Raw genomic sequence first — 14,414 nt, forward strand, 5'->3', positions numbered from 1 at the left:
GGCAACATATCAGTTATACCTGTTACACTATACATGCATGAGACTGATTGATTGATTGATTGGTTGATTGATTGATTGATTGATTAATTGATTGATTGATTGATTGATTGATTGATTGACATACATTACATATTACATATATATGTTCCCTTGTAGTAAAAATACATTTTGCGTGCACTTATTGTACATGACAGTCTCCACACTATTTAGTTGAAAAGTAATCTATTTAGTCAGTTACACTTTGACTTGTGCCTTAAATCATTAAAAAGATGCAAAACTGCCAGGTGGTGGTTGTGTGACAGTCTGGCTCGTACTCTCTTCCCAACGCTCCCTGGTCCTTTGACAGTTCTCCGTAAGTTGTCTGTGATAAGTCCAGTTGCAGTCTTTTCTTCCCACCAAAGAAATGGTTCCTAACCCAGATCTCATCAAGCACACAGGCTGAAAAATCAGTGAGCATTTTTTTTTGTTTTTTTTGGATGTACTGGGTTGATTGCTGCTGTGTTGACTCATCACTGACTGTTTGCTGCTGTTTGTGAGGTGTGTATCAGGAACCGATGCTGCTGTCTTTTCTGCAGTCTGCCTTTGTCTCTGAGAGCTGAGACTCCTTCCTGTTATCAAATAGCTGAGGAGTCATTTTCTAGTCCTTGTCTTGTGAAGAAGAAATTCACACAAGACAAATGGTCCAATTCTACTTTAACAGGCCCATTCATATTGTAATAGAAGACCGGAGTGAAAAAAAGGCTAGAGCTGGGACATTAGGAATGGCGCAGTCAGCCTTATTCACTGTGTTTGACTCTGTCGTTATATGTGTGTATGAGGGAGAGACAGTGGGACACGGGGAGTCTAAGGAGGAAAGACAGAGGGCTAGAGTGAGACCAGAAAAGGTTTTTTCTCTTTAATTGTCTCTGTTGGAGATATACTACCTCAGGGATATGTGGCCATCTGATCCACTTTAGTCATGTGGCAAACAGCCAGGGCATCTTTTCAATTACAGAAAAATGGATAGTGCGTGTGTCCATGTGAGCGTAGATGTGCGAGTCTGGAAGTGTGTTTGCGTGCGTGAGCGAAAGAGAAAGCCACAGCAAGGCGGTGGAATGAAGAAGATGAGAAGGAAAAAACTGGACCTTTCAAAAAAAAAAAAAAAAAAAAAAAAAAAAAGGGGGAAACAGTGAAGATGTGTACGCTAACAGGAGCTTGTCTCGCTTCATTTCTGACATGAGATCTGTCAAGATGGAAAAAATAAAGAGCAAGATCAGAAAATGAAGGGAGAAAAGAGAAAATGGAAATGCGTTGGTTTAGCCATGAGAGGAGAAAGTGCTGCTCGCCCCCTGTGTTTAAGCTGAGCAATAATTTAAAGTCCTGCTCCTCCGGAGCCTTGAATCCACATTGACTGGTCATCTTAAATCAAATCAGGGCACTGGGCTGGTTGTGTGCATGTGTGTCTGTGTGTGTTTGCGTGTTGGTCCACATACGCGGAAAGACCCCGGTCTACTCTGAATTATTGACAGTGGAGAATAATTGATTGGTTCACCTTCAAACCTATCAGCCTCTGTCTGAGTGCACCACCTCAAATCAGTATGCCTCCTCCATTTTTACTCGCTCCCCCTCACACTCTGCTTCTACATTCCCCTCACGTTCACCTCCTATTTATTTTTTTGCTAAAGGTTTGGCTCATCTAACAAACATTTTTAACACAATTTCTCCCTTTGACATTGAGCCACAAATGATAGCCTTAGTCTAATATTCCCTAGCTTAGAGAAATTACCCAATAAAACTTACTTGTAATACAATTTTATTCTCCTAGATTTGCATAGTTTTTACATGAACTTGTAGTTCTGGCATAACTACCTTAGAATAAGTGGCATCGAATCTCAAAGTAATGCATTTCTAGAAAAAGCCTCCAGACAACTGAGATTAATACACACAAAGGCAGGACATCAAATGCATTTCTCTGGATTGCATTGCTCCTTTAAGCTCTCCCGCAGCCTTACAAACCATGTTTTTTCATGTTCCCCTACAGTACATCTTATCAACTGTTAAAGCCCTGACCCTGGTGCGATACAGCATATGATCAGTCATGGCTACCTATATTGCGGCACAACATACATCCAATCAATAACATGATTCTCAAGACAGGAGACGACCGTGACATGCAACCCCTCCCCCAGCACGCGCACACACACACACACACACACACACACACACACACACACACACACACACACACACACACACACACACACACACACACTGGTCTGACATACAGCCCACTGGCGTGACAAGGCAGAGATGAGGTAAGGATGGATGGATGGATGGATAGATAGATAAATAGATGGATGGCAAATGGAATGAAGGTAATGGGGAGAGGCGAATGGTGCAGATGGTGCGGCTGGATCACTGTCACTATTGCTGGAATTTCACCCTCTAGGCCTCACTGAGAGCTGGACTGTTTATGGTGAGTCTCCAGATATGGATTTTTTTACATCCACCATAACTCTGAAGGCTGTAGGGTGAGGTGCCCTGCACTGCTGGCGGATCTCAGAATTTAAAACCCAGCAATATATAGAGCTCAATTACCAGCTTACTGTACAAATCTTCTTGCCACAGAATGCTCACTGCATCTCTTGGGCTGTTTGGACTCCTTTTCTCAAAGCTGTGTTGAAGCATTCATTCCCATTTCTACAGCACACGTGCCAACACTGCAGGCTATAACAACCTTTTTCTTCTTCTTCTTTAAGGCAGAGGGTAGTAAAGATGCCTTATGACTTTCTATTGTATCAACATCAGCATAGTCTGCTCTGCTTTTACTGGAAACACATTTGTCTTATTACAGACTGCATGCAATTCGGTTAATATTTATATTTATTGTTTGGACTTTATTGAATTGTTGTAGTGCTTCAAACACACAAGTGGAAATAAATCACTGCTCAAACTGCAAACTCTCATTGAGCAATATTTCATCTATAAAGGTGCAGCTGGAAATCCACTACCTGTGCTTCTTAATTCTCCTGTCTTACATTCGTACAACAGTCCTACTGCTTGTTGTATCTGTATCAGTGTTGTGCTGGTGGGATGCGTCCAGTACTCAGGTGTGTTATGCAAGTATGTAAACTTGGATTAGACCAATGGGAGAGTATGGATAGTGTAATCCTCTCCCCTGTACATTTCATTATCATATTTACACCACAGCAGTAGAGGCCTTGTCCCGTCTAATAATCCCTCTGCCTCCACCCATCTTAAAGGGAGAGACGGACAGAACATCTCCTCTGCTTTCTCCTCTGAATTTGCTGACTCAAACGGAATGGCACTCAGCTGAAAGAGAAGTTAATTAACCTGCTTGCATCTCTACTAACTCCCTTGTGTGTCGGTGGCGTATTCTTCTGTATGTTCAGAGCTTATGTGCGTGTCTGACGTTAGACAGGAATTTGCTAATTCGATCTCGCTAACAGCAATCAGGTATGCACATCGACCCAGACAGTACAGTATACACACAACACCACGCAAAATCAAGTCTACCCCATTTTCAGCAGGGATAATGAATCATTATGTTTGATGTCCGTGGATTGTGGGGGTTTCATGTACCATGCAGGGTCACATGGTTCAGTCTGCCAGCATCCTCTCCTTTAACTGTCACATACTGGCAGACGAACACAACTTCTCCTTTGGATAGAATTATTAGGTGGTCCTCAATCTCAGCTTGGAGCTTCGATATCTTCATGTGACAATGTGGAGAGAGAGAACAGGAGAAAGAGAGTGGGTAATTGAGACAGACAGAATGAGAGACCACGGTACAGTACGTGGCACCGGCGGTAATTAGCAGAGCAGCTGTTTGAGAGGGGGAAGCTATAGCCGTGACACTACAGGAAAGAGCTGGGGGAATAATTAGCTGGTAACACCCGTCAAGCTTTCAGAGAGCAGAGATGTGTTATTTTACTTCTGCTCTCCACGGAGGAATGAAAGACCGGCCTGCACAACCCAACACCTACTGACTTACAGCCTGTGTCTTCTGCTGGTTACACGGGAGAGGCTGTCACATGTGGTTATAATGTGTGTGTGTGTGTGTGTGTGTGTGTGTGTGTGTGTGTGTGTGTGTGTGTGTGTGTGTTAGAGAGAGAGAAATATATGCTCACCGGGCGATATTTAGAACATGCTAATTGGGTATTGATTTTACTACAGTCAGTAATGATGTATGACAGTTTCATGTGAGTCTACAAGCAGTGCTGTTCCTTTTATATATGCTTCTCTGTGTGTGTGTGTGTCTTTTTAGTCAATAACCATGAACCATATTCAATCAAACCTCCTCAGTGGAAAACATACCTCTTTTCTATATACTTCAGTCGATACTCTCTGGTTTAACCAGCCCCCTCACAGACATGCATATTATTTCTACACAGCAAAGCCACATAATGCAGTTTTGTTCTTTTGTGAAAGAATAGATTCATGTACAGCAGGGGTTTTAAAGGTACATTATTGAATTTATCTTTGCTTAATTTTAACCCGCTTTAAAATTGTATTTTTATTTCTATGTTAAAATGGATTGTACTTTTCTGCTTTGGTCAGGACCAGAAGTGTTGAAGTGGGAGCAATAGTGACTGTTGTTTTAGAGGCGACAAAGAATTTGATAATCCATTTATACCGTAGATATTTATCTCTTCAGATAGGGCTGGGCAATATATAGAGTATACTCGATGTATCTCGGCTTCTACTTTGTGCGATGTACAAAATGACTATATCGTGAATATTCGAGTACATTGTCATATATACATACATATATACATTGTCACGCATTTGCTTTTAGCCGCGGGCATTAAATTAACGCTTTTCTCAATCTCTCGTCTCTCCTTCTCAGAGAGATAAAACAAGCGCACCTAATTACATACGTCAAAAACGTGCGTGCATCGTCATACGCCCCCACCCAGCTGCAGGTGTCGGCGCTGCTGTCCGGTCCGCCGGTCAGTTCCACCCAACCTTCCCAAACTCGGCCTGTTTGCGCCGTGAGTTCATGCGCGTGGTTGCTACGCGCGACGGACTCTTTTCAAATCAAGCTGGGACGGTTTAGTAAAGGCGGGAGGGGATGTTTTCTCACGACGTGCACGGCTCTCCGGAGAGCCGAGGAGCTGCTCAGTGCACACACGCGTCCACGCGCAGCACGCCACCGAGCCTTTCTCTTCCAGAGCTGAGAAACGTCACCTAGTGTTACTTAAATGTGGCCACATGAAATTATTCACTATCATCGAAACGAAGTCAAACAAGACTATATTATAAAGGATTTATTTCTAAAAGTAAGTCAAACTGATGCAAAATAAAGGAGGAGAGGATGAAACATTGCAGTCCCTACACCTACAATTAGTTTTAATATAAAAGTGATCTAAAGGCCCCTCCTGCTCGAGAGCAGCTCATCCTGGTAAAACCGGGACCAGAACATGTTCTTAGCAGATGTTCTTCAGACGGGGAGTCAGAGAGATGCAACGTGCACTTTCTGTTTTGAAATGACAATTTTTATGTTTGTGCCACTCACTGCTTAGTAACTGTTTAATAAATACAGTTTTGGTAAATTTGACTTATTCCCCCGTTTTGCATGAAAGTTTAAAATTAGCATATATTAATGCACAATTAATGAACAAGAATGTTTTAATGTAGAAATATAGAATCATCATACTGGTGTGATTGTATGCATCAAAGTTTTAATTCAAGGCTAAGGCAAAATATGGAGATATATACTGTATATTGTGTATCGTGACATGACCTAAAAATATCGAGATATGAATAAAAGGCCATATCGCCCAGACCTGTCTTCAGACATATATTGACATTAGAAACCAAGACACAGGTGGATGCCTCCACAATCACCCAGTTTACTCACCGCCTAACAAACAGACCACAGTTTGTGAGACTGAATGGTTGTGTGTCTGACCACGTGTTCAGCACCACAAGAGCGCCACAGGGGTCCGTGCCCTCACCATTCTTCTACACTTCAGACTTCAGTATGATTCAGTCCTCCCATCTCCAAAAGTGCTCAGATGGCTGCAGTTGTGGACAAGAGGCTGAGCACACAGAGCTGCTGGAGCGTGTTGTGGCATGGTGTGGAAACAAACAATGTCATATTGAGACTGAACAACAAAACAGAGGATTTCAGGTGGAGGAGGAGTCAGTCAGAAACTATTTCCAACCTGAGAGAAGAAGTAAAAGTGGTGAAGGAGTATAAATACCTCTGTGTTTTCCCGGACAACAGACTGGACCAGAGACTCAACTCTGTTGCTTTCGGCAAGTAGAAACAGCGGAGATATTGTATTTCTGGAGGGAGCTTAGGCCCTTCATGGTTTGCAGTAAAATGCTACAATTCTTCTACAAGTCTACAAGCCATTTCGTCTCAATGCCTTGAGTTCTCTTTAGAAAGGCTCTTATTTACACTATTAAACATTTCCACGAGTACCACTTTTTTTAGGTTTCACAAAGTGTTCAATTGATCTTTGATCACAATCATCTATATTTTCACAACTCCAGAAAGCACAGCACACCAGTGTAACCTGACACCCCATTTGGAAAGAACTGCGCCAGTAAGCTGAACTGCTTTACTCTTTTAATTGTGGGCAACTAATGAGGGTTGACACCAGTTGAATATGAAACCTTGTGGCTGACCGCACAACTCTTGTAGACTGCATGAGGCCGTCTCCAACTGCCTGGCTGGCCTGGATAACACGTTGTTCTGACTGAAGCCAGATGGCATTTTGTTTTCTTTTTTTTTTCTTACTCAATCGAGATGAGCTGGTCATCTTATTCCTAATCTGTATTGTGGATAAAAACCTCTCTGTTTTGGCAAGCACTGCGGCCATGAATAGACTCCATGGTGTGTTGACTCTGCAAGGGGTTGTGTCCACTGCAAATCCCTTTCTACTGTGCTTCAGTAGAAAGGGATTTTTCTTCCCTTGTACCCCCTCAGGGTGGGTGACGTGTGCGTATGTATTTCCATGCCCTAAGCACTCTCTACCTAGAGATTACCCTTCATTTAGCTGTGAACTACCAGAGCTGCTGAGACAGCTTTTTCGCAGAGTGAAACTTTGCATATGTATTTACTCTCTGCGTGTGTGTGTGTGTGTGTGTGTGTGTGTGTGTGTGTGTGTGTGTGTGTTCACCAGTTCTCTTTCTTATTCCCTTCACAATACAAGGTAAGCTACTGAATTGTGTAATTCAGCCTGCCTTTGATACTGTCACACCTCTTCATTTCACTTCTGATTCTTCAGACTCACAAAAGAGATTCATGTTTACTTTCTGTCTTACCACAGAGCTTTAGATCTGGTAAGGTTGTTCACAAGTCCTTCAAAACCCTACCACTCATCCACTGATGAGTGGAAGACGGGGCAAAATTGCTTATGGTTGTATGGGCTGTGAGACTGCAGTCCTGAGACAGCAGTCAGATGGGTCATAAATATACAGGAGCATCTGCTTTAGTTGCACACACACACACGGCTGTCCTCACAACCGGAAAGGCATTGGCTTTTTTTTTTTTACTCCTCTGACACTACTGACACATCCCAGTAGGAGGCTTCATCATTGTGGCAACAGGAACAGTTGGATTTTCATATTTATGAATACTAATGGGTGTGTTGGAATACAGAACTTGAATGTTAAAGCATTATGTCCTCGGCCATATGGTGGACAGTTCTCAGGAGACTTGAGGTATTTGAATTTTTTTGATTATCAATATTGAGGTGTGGTCGTTAGCAACAAGGTTCCTAGTTCAAGAATCAAATGTGGGTGGCTTTGCATGTTCTGTCTGCATGGGTTTCTTTAGTTTACTCCACTTCTGGCCCCATCTGCACACATGTATGTTGGCTTGAATGCTGATTATAAATCATATGTATGATCACTCATGGTTATTTGACTCATTTATGTCTGTGTGACCCTTTGATGGACAACGAACTTGCATAGGGTGTGCCCTTTCTCTTGCCTGATGGCAGCTGGGATAGGCTTCAGGGCCTCTCCAACCTCAAACAGAATGGACCAGTTGTTTAGAAAAAATAAAAGGATGTAGATGTTGATAAGACGTAAGGCCATAACTTTCTTTTTTTCCCCCACTTTCTTCCTTTAGTTTCTTTTGGGATCAGAATATAAGTAGTTGAATCTTGCACTTGTGCTCACATTACTGTTCCAGTGTATAGTATTAAGATGGATCTTCTAATGAGATTTATTATTCATAATTGTGTTTTCATTATCACATGAAAAAATTCATTTCATTCTCAATTTCCCTGATTAATTCCTCCCCACCCAACCCCACCCCCTTCTCTCCATAAGGCAAGTGGTGCCTTATTACATAGAAAGAATAGCTGAGAGCACTCCATCGAGCAATCAGTTTCTTAGTACACTTGGTGCGTGCCAATACGCACACCTATGCACACACAACCACACACACAAAAGGAAGAAAGAGGACTCTCTGGAGATTGTCTCTTCTCAAACGGGAGACTTCTACAGCTGTTCCATCTCATCAAGCCATCTCTCTTCTTCTCTCCCAGCTCTGCATCATCACAGAGGGAGGAATACAGGTTAAGTTGTGTGAAATCACCGTGACAGTACATGCAAATTCACACAGCTTCTCCACAATGGAACCTGTCAATCAGAGGGACTGTCTTCTTTCTTCTTTATAGGCTTACCTATGAGCCAAATGAAAATGAGCTATTTTCTTGACGGCATTGGTAAAATAAAACAATTCTGCTTGAGGCTCTTGAGCTACATTCAGTGTGTCATCTTGTCAATCGAAATCCCTGGGCCTTTTTTCTTGTTCATTTTGTTGGTTGTGCACCTGCATCTGTATGTATGAGTTGTAATTTGCATGTCTATGCAAACTCTCTTTACTGAACAACATGCACATCCCTAAGAGAACTCAGCCTAGTTCATTCCCTCACAAACAAACCAAGTGCTTCCTTCTTTTGTGTGCATTCATATGTTCAGACAGGAGTGTTGAGGGTTGTAAACCCTCTGGAATTTTTACATTTCCATCTACATATAACCTTCTTAAATATAATATGGGATGTTGGTAGGTTTGTATTGATAGAATTATATTTACACAAAATGTGTTTTGGATTCAGAACTTTGATTTGAACGAAACATAAATGCCATTTTTCTACCACTCGTCTTTGGTAAAATAGCTTGTTCTTAGGGTAACTTTCGAGCTGCAGACTTGCTTTCTTAAGATTTTGTTAACAAACAGATGTTCTGGCGTTTTCTTGTAGGGTGTGCTAGAACAGTTCAGAATTTATGGTTCATGCGATGATGGCAAAATGCCTGTCCTACATCCATCAAAACGGGCTCAAAACATGATGCTACCATCTTTCATAGGTGCAATAATGTTCCTTTACTGAGCTGGAATGCTGTGTTTTCTTTTCTCCCAATTTAACATTTCTTATTTAAATCAATAGTTTTGTGCCTGACTCATTTATCAGTAAAACATTATTCCAGTCTCCTGTCTCCTATATCTGATCTTTGGTAAACTGCTGATTTTTAGCAATATTCCTGTTGTTAATAAGTGTTTTTTCTTTTCCAGCACTGCCATGAACACCATTGTTCAGTGTTGTCCCGATGAATGTTGAGATAAGTCAATGTGAAAGAGGCTTCTGGGTTCCTTAGTGACACTGCAAACTATAACTCGCCTCAGCCTTTGAGTGAGCATTGTTGATCAGAGGAATCAGATTCAGAGTGAATCTATGGAGTTTGAAACCTTCCAAAATCGATTTCTAACGTTTCAAGCAAAACACAACTCTTGTTCTGATGTCTCCAGATACACCTTTGATTTTAATTATGACACACATTGACAAACGTGCTGTAAAGATCAAACTCATTCCCATAGTATAATTGAGGATAACTAATTTATGTCAGAAATAGTAACTTGAATCAATACAAAATACAGTTTTGAAATCATCATTTCATCCATGCATCCATGAGCAGAATTTATGGTTCCATAAATTAAGGCAAGTCGTCTAAGTCCTGAAGCAGCAAAGCAGCCCCAGACCATCACACTACCACCACCGTGTTTGACCATCGCTATGAACACTGACCTTAAAGGAGCTGTCTGTAAGAAATGGCCAAAACTGGTACTGCAGTCACTTTCAAAATATTGTTGAGCGGTGTGTACCCTCCCCCTCCTCCCCCCGACCAGAGGTTGCCAGGTAGGCTGCAGAATGCAGCAGGAACGTAGGCTGCCATGGCTGCGATAATTAGAGCCGAGCTGGCAACCCGGACAATACTGACTTGGTGATTGGGAGATAGGTGGAGGGTGGAGCTTCAGGCCAAAACAAAAAATGACAACATAAACATCAGTTGAGGGCTGCAACTCCTCTTTTTAAACTGGAATATCCTGGCTTGAGTGCTGTTGTCAGTGACATAAGTATTTGAAATGAACATGATTTTTAAATGTCTGTTGACATATCAGGGTCATTTTATGATTCGTTTTATTATTGCTCTTACATACAGCTCCTTTAACTGATGGAAGTGAGGCCTGCAGTGCCCTAAGATGTTGTTTCCGTTTCTTTTGTGATCTCCTGGATGAGTTGTTAATATGCTCTTGCAGTAGTTTTGATTGCCCGGCCACTTGTGGGAAGGTTTACCACAGTACCATGTTTTCGCCATTTGTGGATCAGAGCTTTCACTGGAGTCCCAAAGCCTTGGAAAGCCTTTGTGACTCTTTCCAGACTGAAAGAGGTCAATGACTCAGTTTCATTTGATCGGGATATAATGTGTTGCTTTTTGATATTTCAGTCAAACAACTCTCGCAGTAAGTTAAAACACTTTATTGTAACACATATTTGCCTTTGGCGTTTAGTCTGTATTCAAGCAAAGTTTATCAGGCTTACACATAAATACAGGGGTGTAAGACTAACTCCCACAGAGATGCTTTAGCAGTTGTTGCTCGCATCGGTGGCATAACCAGTTATAAGGTTTGGGGGACAAATGCTCTTTCACACAGGATCAGGTTGGTTTGGACAACTTTTTATCTTAATAAATGAAGTCATTATTTCAAAAACTGCATTTTGAATTTAATCAGCTTTTATTTTTATATATTTTTGTTTGATAATCTAAAACACGTACATATGATTTTTCTTTTTTTTTTTAAGGCAAAAACAGGGTAAATCTGTAAGGGGGCTGATACTTTTCACAGCATGTAAGTCCTTGGCTCCACCAATGATTGTCCAACCAGAGCTACTTATACACATAGCTTACTTTTGCCCGGCATTTTCAGCATGAGGTAATCCTGTGTTCTGTGGTATCCTCTATTTATTTACTATATCTACACTTTGTGTATTTGCATCACACATTCCCTCATTTATACACTCACTGGCCACTTTACTAAGTCCAACTCCAAGAAGCTGACAACTCTCCTCAGAGCAGAGTGGCACAGGAGGCGGGGAAGAGAGAGAGCGAGGAAGCCTTCATTGCCAACCCCTTCCGGTTCACAAAACAACTGCTTGGGGACAAGGGCAGCGGCCGACTCGAGTGCTCAAGGGAGGAAGTGAATTGCTTTCTCGAAAACACCTTGAGCGACCCACTGAGAGAAGAAGATCTGGGACCCAACAAAGCTCTCATCAGCCCTGCCCGACCAACAGCAGAGTTCAAGCTGACGGAGACTAGCCTAAAGGAAGTTGAAGAGGTTGTCAAGGCAGCCCGCTCAGCATCTTCCCCAGGCCCAAGTAGTGTACCCTACCTCGTCTACAAGCGCTGTCCAGAGCTCCTCCGGCACCTGTGGAAGACGTTGAAGGTAATCTGGCGAAGGGGGAAAGTGGCCGACCACTGGAGGTGTGCAGAGGGGGTTTGGATTCCCAAGGAGGAGGACTCGAAACACATCAACCAGTTTCGGACAATCTCACTATTGAGTGTGGAAGGGAAGGTGTTCTTCAGCCTCATCTCGAGAAGACTGACTGAGTTTCTCCTCAAGATCAACTACATAGACACCTCAGTGCAGATAAGAAGGGTGGGATTCCTGGAGCTCCCGGCTGCTTAGAGCACACTGGTGTAGTTACACAACTCATCAGAGAGGCCCGTGAGAACAGAGGCGACCTAGCTGTGTTGTGGTTGGACCTGACTAACGCCTACGGGTCCATCCCACACAAACTAGTTGAGCTCACATTACACCTCCACCATGTTCCCAGCAAGATCAAAGACCTGATCCTGGATTATTACAACAATTTCAGGCTCAGGTTCACTTCAGGGTCAGCAACATCAGACTGGCACCGGCTTGGGAAAGGAATAATAACAGGGTGTACCATCTCTGTTACCCTTTTCGCACTGGCGATGAACATGTTGGTCAAGGCAGCCGAGGTGGAATGCAGAGGGCCTCTATCCAGATCAGGTGTTCGACAGCCGGCGATAAGAGCCTACATGGATGATCTTACCATCGCAACTACATCAGTGCCAGGGAGCAGGTGGATCTTGAAAGGACTGGAGAGACTCATCACATGGGCTAGAATGAGTTTCAAGCCCTCCAAGTCAAGGTTCATGGTACTGAAGAGGGGGAAGGTGATTGATAAGTTCTCAATCTCAGGAACGGCAATCCCAACCATCACGGAGCAACCAGTCAAGAGCTTGGGGAAACTCTTTGACTCTAGCCTAAGAGACTCCGCTGCCATCCAGAAGTCTGGCGAAGACCTTGGAACGTGGCTCACCAAGGTGGACAAGTCCGGCCTGCCAGGTAGATTAAAGCCTAGATCTACCAGCATTCCATCCTGCCAAGAGTCCTGTGGCCTCTCCTCGTCTATGCAGTCCCAGTATCAACTGTGGAATCCCTTGAAAGGAAGATCAGCAGCTTTCTCCGGAAGTGGCTAGGCCTTCCACTCAGCCTCAACAGCGCTGCCCTGTATGGGTCTAGTAACACCCTGCAGCTACCTTTCAGTGGGCTCACTGAGGAATTCAAGGTAGCACACACCAGAGAAGCCCTACATTACAGGGATTCCTGGGACTGCAAGGTAGCATCAGCTGGGATTGAAGTGAGGACGGGTAGGAAGTGGAGGGCGGAGAAGGCAGCGGAGGTGGCAGAGTCTCGCCTAAGGTAGAAGGCACTGGTGGGGGTCTTGGCAGAGCAGGCTTGGGCTACTTCCCAAAGTCCCAAGTCAGCCAGGCCCGAGGCAAGGAGAGACACAATCTACTCCAGGAAGAGGTCCGAGCAGGTGTGGAGGAAGAGCGAGTGAGCAGGGCGGTGGGACTCCGGCAGCAGGGAGCATGGACATGGTGGGAGAGCACGTTACAGCGCAAAGTCACCTGGTCAAACATCATGCAGGCAGACTACCATCAGGTTCGGTTCCTTGTGCAGGCAGTCTACGATGCTCTCCCAAGTCTAGCAAACCTCCATGTGTGGGGGAAGAGCGAGACACCTTCCTGCCCCCTTTGCTCCGGAAGAGGCTCCCTAGATAGAACACCTCCTCAGCAGCTGTCCAAGGGCCCTGGCCGATGGGCGCTATCGATGGCGCCACGATCAGGTGCTCAAATCAGTTGCGGAGAGCATAGCCTCAGCTATCAGCACCAGCAAACAACACCATGCTCCAAAGAAGGCAATCCCCTTTGTCAAAGCTGGAGAGAGACCCGTGAAAGGCCCACAGATAGCATCAGGACTCCTACACATAGCCCCTGATTGGCAGCTGCACGTCGACCTCGGGAAACAGCTGAGGTTCCCCCAGCACATTGCTACAACATCTCTCCGGCCAGACATGATCATCACCTCTGAGGCTTCAAAACACCTGATCATGCTGGAGCTGACAGTGCCCTGGGAAGAGCCGATCGAGAAAGCCAACGAGAGGAAACGAGCCAAACACCAGGAGTTGGTGGAGGAATGTAGGAGCAGGGGCTGGAGAATATTCTATGAGCCCATAGAAGTCGGCTGTCGAGGCTTCGGGGGACGCTCGCTCTGCAACGCCCTAGGTCGCTCGGGCGTTACAGGAGCAGCAAAGAAGAGGGCCATTAAATCCGCAAGTGAAGCTGCAGAGAAAGCCACAAGGTGGTTGTGGCTAAAGAGGGCAGATCCGTGGGTTGCTGCTGGGACGCAAGCCAGGAGCTGATCACCCCCGGCTGGGTCACCTAGGAGAGGGTGTCTGATGTTGCGAGACCCGAAACACCTGATGACCCTAGGATACGTCACTGAAGATGTGTCCCAGTGCATCCAGGAGATGTTTCTTTGAAGGTACACCTGTCCAACTGCTCATTAACACACATTTCTAATCAGCCAATCACATGGCAGCAACTCAATGCATTTAAGCATGTAGACATGGTCAAAACGATCTGCTGCAGTTCAAACTGAGCACCAGATTGGGAAAGAAAAGTGATTTAGGTGACTTTGAATGTGGCATGTTTGTTGGTGCCAGACGGGCTGGTCTGAGTGTTTCAGAAACTGCTGATCTACTGGAGTTTTCACTCACAACCATCTCTAGGGTTTACAG

General features: G+C 44.2%; 1 pseudogene; it reads left to right on the plus strand.

Annotated features, from left to right (window-relative positions):
• The first annotated feature begins 2,289 nt into the window (after window positions 1–2,289).
• LOC133458769 (uncharacterized) lies at window positions 2,290–14,073 on the plus strand (annotated as a pseudogene).
• The last annotated feature ends 341 nt before the right edge of the window (window positions 14,074–14,414 follow it).

Source organism: Cololabis saira, chromosome 13, assembly GCF_033807715.1.
Source record: "Cololabis saira isolate AMF1-May2022 chromosome 13, fColSai1.1, whole genome shotgun sequence".
NCBI lineage: Eukaryota > Metazoa > Chordata > Actinopteri > Beloniformes > Belonidae > Cololabis > Cololabis saira.